At 48.3% G+C, this 6,000-nt stretch overlaps 2 annotated features.

The window, feature by feature from the left end:
* Positions 1-616: 616 nt before the first annotated feature.
* Positions 617-644: a microsatellite.
* A 2,617-nt stretch (positions 645-3,261) lies between these two features.
* Positions 3,262-3,298: a microsatellite.
* Positions 3,299-6,000: the final 2,702 nt, after the last annotated feature.

Here is a 6,000-nt window from a genome sequence, read left to right as displayed (position 1 = left end):
AATGGATCCGCATTGTGCCAAGGTTGCGCCAAGATTGTCAGATAGTCCAATTTGGAGGGCCACATGAGATCAGAACACCACTAGTCGGGGAGGATACAACCATGGAATCAGCCAAGCTAGTACCATGAACTGCTTCCATTCGCCGTTTCATCTGTGGAGTGCTTACATATTGCAAACTGCGGATAGTCCCAGGTGACAAGAAAACTGCTGAAGTCGCAGGCTGCCATTGACCTGGAGCTGTGGGCCGATCGGAAGATTCAATTTTCAAAATTCCCAGAAAAGGTCATATCGTTCGCCAAAGGTTCTTGACATAGTGGTTCCAATGCATACGTCGAGTTTAATAATCAATGACAACAGTGGTGGGGAGTTGTCATCCACGAGACATGACTTCGAAGGATCTTCTCGCTAGTTTTATCCTAATCATGAGTTCATGACTATCCCAATTCTCGCAGATCACGCTGGAGTTCCCTGGTCATGAGTAATAGACACTTAGGCTTTACTTGCCCATCCATACTCCACAGCAGATACGAAAGTAGAGGTAAGGGTTGCTGTGGCATGCAGGACAGTGGCAGGAAGCCCCAAATCCCGGATTGGTCTCTTGGCCTGAACCCATCCCATAGGCTCATAGGCTCATAGGCTCATAGATAGGGGTGGATTGCCTGGGAACGGCAGGCCCGTGGGGGAAGTCCCAGTGTACCTGATTCATCGAGTCCACCAATGAATTGATCCATGACTGAATTAATACTACGTAGTTCTCCTTTCTGAAGGGTAACCATGTATGTCCCAACTGTTCGTGCGGTTAGGCCAGCAGTCACCAAGACTGTCCAGTGCTCACCGACATTGCTAAGTAAATTCGGCTAGGGGAGCAGGGAAGTCCATGATCAACTCAGGGAGAATGGTCAAAGTTTGTGTCTGGAACAATGATTATGTCGGGTGATGCCTAAAAAGAGCATTGTTCACTTACTCAAAATGGTTATAAACACCGCGCTGAAATATGAATGAAGCCTTGGTACAGCCAAAGAGATTGGAGGTGGCGCCGTGGCGGACAACCTCTTGTTGGATAGAGTTCGGCCTGCAAACCCTCAGCGGCCTCAGCCCCCATTTGCCATGGTCAGCTTGCTTTAGAGAGGTGTGGAAGTACTCCATATTATTCATCAGATGAGCAACCATGAAATGATTCGCATTGTTATTTTATTTTTCTTCTACTTTATTTCACACACTCATACAAACTAAGCTTTGCGATTTCTCCAGTTTTCAGATGTCAATCCAATACTGATGATTCATCATCAGCATGAAGGGTAAATTTCGGCATGACGCCACAGATGAAAGTCAGTAATCCTGATTAATGACACCTTGGTAGCGTTGGCCTTCTGACAAGCGAAGATCAAGCCACTTGACATTCAAACCTGATGAACAAGGTTGACAGCGGATGCTCCAGGTCAATGGGAATGTTTTGGTCCCTTTTCCGAAAATTATACGACAACCCATCATTGGCGCCGAGTCTGTTGTTGGCCAGGAGTCGCAGTACATACTTCTACAGATTATATAACAGTAGCAGTATAGATTGTGCTTTCGCTATGGTGTTTGCATTGCACTTTAGACCTGATTCCCGAGGTACTCCGTGATCCGGACTCCATACGCACTCCATGTCTTGGAACAGAATTCCAAATTGTACCAGCTGCAGCCTGCAGATGACAGGCTGGACAAGGACTTGAGTTTCCGTGTGTCTACAGTTAGGGGGCAGCCGAGGATGGATCGAGGCTGAAATGGAGCCTGACAGGACGCCAGTCGCCACTAGTTTTGCACCGCGGGATGTGCCTAGTAGATACGTTATTACCGCGCGATAACAGGTAGGGGATACTGGGTACTCCGTAACCCCGGCGTAAGGTATCTGAGGCTGTACCTACTACCTTTACCTAGATAAGTATAGCGAGTCTAGGGGTGACTGCCAGCCTGCCACAGTTCCACTGCCAGGCGTACCCACTTACTACACAAATACTACGTACTAGATTTAGCGCAGTCAGCCAGTCACCCTCCAAGAACCAATCATCACAGAAGACTCAGATCGTGCATGAATGGAGTAACTGTGCAGATCAATTCTGGATCTTGCAGTATGAAGAATCTACCTTCTCGACGACGGGATAGGATCGGAATGTTTCCCTGCAACGTACTACATGCCTGCTCCCCCCAGAGAATTGCTACCATAAGAGACGATTGGAATGAACGGTAACGATGTTGAAGAACAGATCTACCTTACCTACTGCTCAGGAGACCATTGTCCATCTACCCGACGATTCGGATCGTACCTCTGTGAAGTTAGAATGGTTGCAGCTGGAATTTGTCATCTTTGGCTGCCGTGTCACCTTTCTCGACCGAGAGCATTCCTGGTACCTGGGATCGTCTCACTCTCGGTTGGTTCGAACCGGGACATCTTTGGCGCAGACATAAAGAGTTCTTGTCCTTGTCACATTGAGCCTTATTTCGCCATCCAGTAAGGTAGTATCTATCTACTAGTTATCCATAGTGGACGGCCGGAAGATATGCCTCACCGGGGATAGTACGAACTCTGAATTACACGTTGCTCACGGGTTGTCTTATATTATATTGTCGGGTATGGCGTATATCTCAGCAATCTCTTGAGTTCGACCTTCGAATGTCAATCGAACATTTAAAGATTACTCCGTATTATTCTCTTAGCTACTGCTCCATACTTGTTATTACATTCCCGGGGTAGTGGCCGTTGACATCATTTTGGATTCATGATGTCTCATCGACAAGCCCACGCCTCCACGAGTTCTTCCAACGCCCCATAGATAAACTAGTCTACTAGAAACGCCCATTTACTTGATGGCAATTCTCCGAAGTTTCCCCAATCTCTCGATACTTTGAGCTTGCCATGTTGGGAACTGGGGAACCTTGAATCCAATAGTCCAAGATTTGTCTTATAGTCCCAAACGTAGCTGGCGAATCATATCCCCTTGAATGAACGAACTTTCCCTGCCTCGCAGTACTTTCTGCAATAAGTCGCAGTGAAAATGCCACCCTAGTTCCCTGGTAGGGCGGTCAGAAGCACTAACTTACTCCAGCCCCGTTTTGATTTCGCAACCCTTGGGTAACTGGGTTGGTTAGCAGCGGACTTGGTGTTCGTCGCGTCACTCTATACTAGCCCGTCACGTGCGGATGATCGACGGCTGATTTCCCAGTACACAGGAGCCCACGAACTTCATGATCGTCGGGCGGCCTTTTTCCAGGTCCTGCTTTTTGTTTCGTAAGGTTCTCTTTGTCTCGTAAAGTTCTCCGTGTCTGAGACAATCGGCGTGGCATTATCATTGACCGTCTATTCCCTGACGGCTCCACGATGGGTAGTTTCTGGAAGCGAGGACTCTGGCAATTGTGCCTTAATGATGTGTTCACCACGAGGGCCACGTTTTTTGTCAATCATGATCTACACCATACTCACCGAGGCACGGTATTTGTCATGGTGCCTTCTCTGTTCCTGTTCTCTCAGGAAATAAGAGGTCCTTATCTCAATATTCAAGTCTCTCCGTGATAGTCCACCAACTATCGGTAGTCGAGTCCGACAAGCCTGCCCCCTAATCTATTCTTTGGGATCAAGGACAGGGAAAAGTGTATCTGAGAGAAGTGAAACCTGTCAGAATCAGACGGGGAGACGGAGTGCCACTGGAGGGGTTTCTCCTACCTGTGCGACTACTGCATCCAATACATGGCATATAGCCAACGCACTTGCCCCTTATCCCTGATAGATTTCCATTTCTGGCCACACTCGTACGTTCTATTTGTTTATCGGTGTATACCTGGGTTCCTTGCAGAGCATATACAGAATTCAGGGCAGGCCGAGACTTATTACTCGTTCCAGTCTCCAACGAGTACCCTGCGTGGTACATTGTCGGGGTCCGTTGTGATGCACTGCTGAGATCTCGATAGATGCCAGGTTGAGTAACAATTTCCACGGCTGTCCTCCCCATACCTGTTTGCTAATCTCTTCTCAATCTCCCTGCCAGAAGACAATGTTGGTCTGTGGGTTCAGCTTTAATGTAAGGACGTGATTTAATGATGCGCGTTCGTCAATTCCTCCCGGTTTTGCGCTTCTCACCGCCGTCTACCTGCGAGACCACGACCAATCCTCGCTCGGAACTCGCAAGTGAAGTCCTCTATCATTGCACCAAACAAGGAACATGGCCACAAAACATAATCGCTGCGCTTCCAGGGCTCTTGTCGGCGGTCATCCGATGTGCGCCAAATTGGGTCAATGCAGCGTTGAACAACAATCATGAGCCCATGGCCCACCAATCATTGGTGTTTTCTGTGGCTGGTATCGGAAAAATCCCCCCAGTGAATAGATGAATTAGTGTCAAGGCCACTCTATCGTGATCCTTCGCTGAGAGATAAGTCCTTTTGTTTTGATTGCGAGGGTTATTGTCTAGTCGAGGCAAACACACTCTTGCTCGTGTCCAGACAAGCACTATGGACTGCATCGCAGGTGTTTCCACATACAGCTTGGGAAGACCGAAGGCACACAGGTTTGACGAGATTGTAGTCGTTGAGGAATGCCTTTCCGCAATCCTCTCCCAGCCATTTCAATGATGGGTCGTGATGTACTGACCGTTGTTTGATCTCAGTTTGCAGCAGCCGTCGAAGAAGATCCCATATACAGCAAGCCGCAAGATTGGAAACACGGACAATTGTAACCAATAGATGGTTCTTGACTGTTGTAGTAGGTCTTGCAATCATGTCGATATGAGGGAGCTTTCTCTGTTTCGAATCTGGTTTCGAAGGTCTACGGCCACACTATCGCTACAAGCGACTGAGCTCAGGTCAGAACTCGAGAAGAGTGATACTTGCGGTGCATTATCAACTCTTTTGTGGCTCCTTGGAACACATATTGACCGTGAGCGTGTTACTCGCGCTCAGGATTTAGAGGTCCTCGAGTACCGACCAATGTCATGGTGACATGTTGGCTGGATACTGGGCAGCAGGCAGCGCGCGTTCCTCGCTCCGGTTGACTCCACTGGTACTGATCAGGAGGTCGAGATTGATGTGCGGAAGTTTATTTCGCATTGTTTGTCGCAGGAGGTAGCTTTCGTTTCCATTCAATCTAGATTTGCAAATTCCTACGCTGAAACGTACTAAGATTCTTCGTCCGCCGAATGTATCCATCAGCGAGCAATGCGCGCTTCAAGTAGGCTTTTCGACTTTTGTGTTTCAGCGCTCATCCTCTTCTCTGCGTGCGATGCGCATCCTCTTCCAGTGGTCGCTAAGACCCTACCTGTGGGATAGAACGGAGACACATTGAGCATCGTCGACCATGTCCGGCCCCAGTGGCAATTCATGAATGTCACCTCGTCTTCGGACTGTCTTGACGCCAGATGTCCAGCAGGACCTCTGTCAATGAGAACCTGAAGAAGAGACGCATTGGGAAGCCGGCGTCAATTGCTTCTGGCCTCCAGGGTCCCCATGTATGGCCAGATGGTGGGGAAGGAGTAATGCCTGCACTTGCTGGGGCATTTCAGACGAATTCCGTAGGTATAGGATCTCGCAGGGTGCGGTCAGTTCAAACCTGTCGTCCACTCATCAAGGTTAGTATCGCTCATGGTAATGGGCAGGACCATTCAAAGCAAAGCTTGAGAACACGTTACAGAAGTTTTGACCGTCGATATCCGGCCAAGGTCGCTCAATTGATGCAAGAGGAAAAAATTTTTCTCTCTTTAGTCCTGGGCGTTGCAGAATTGGGACGAATTGGCGCCCCTTTCCTGAAAACATTAGGTAAATGCATTCTACCAAGCACGACTGGCCAGGATTACAGTGTTACACTGGCTGCACGAATGGAGTCGTATGTTGCCTGAGGAAGCAAATATCATGTGTCTAGACCCTTTCACGTCTCTTCAATCGACAGTATTTATACTCGCACATAACCACAGCGGTAAGGACATCTTTTCTACAGAATGTCCTCAACATCTAGTTATCAATGCCTCTGTTCTT

The sequence above is a fragment of the Aspergillus fischeri genome, genomic scaffold (assembly GCF_000149645.3).
Source record: "Aspergillus fischeri NRRL 181 1099437636245 genomic scaffold, whole genome shotgun sequence".
Taxonomy (NCBI): domain Eukaryota; kingdom Fungi; phylum Ascomycota; class Eurotiomycetes; order Eurotiales; family Aspergillaceae; genus Aspergillus; species Aspergillus fischeri.
This window is presented reverse-complemented; position numbering and strand designations above follow the sequence as displayed.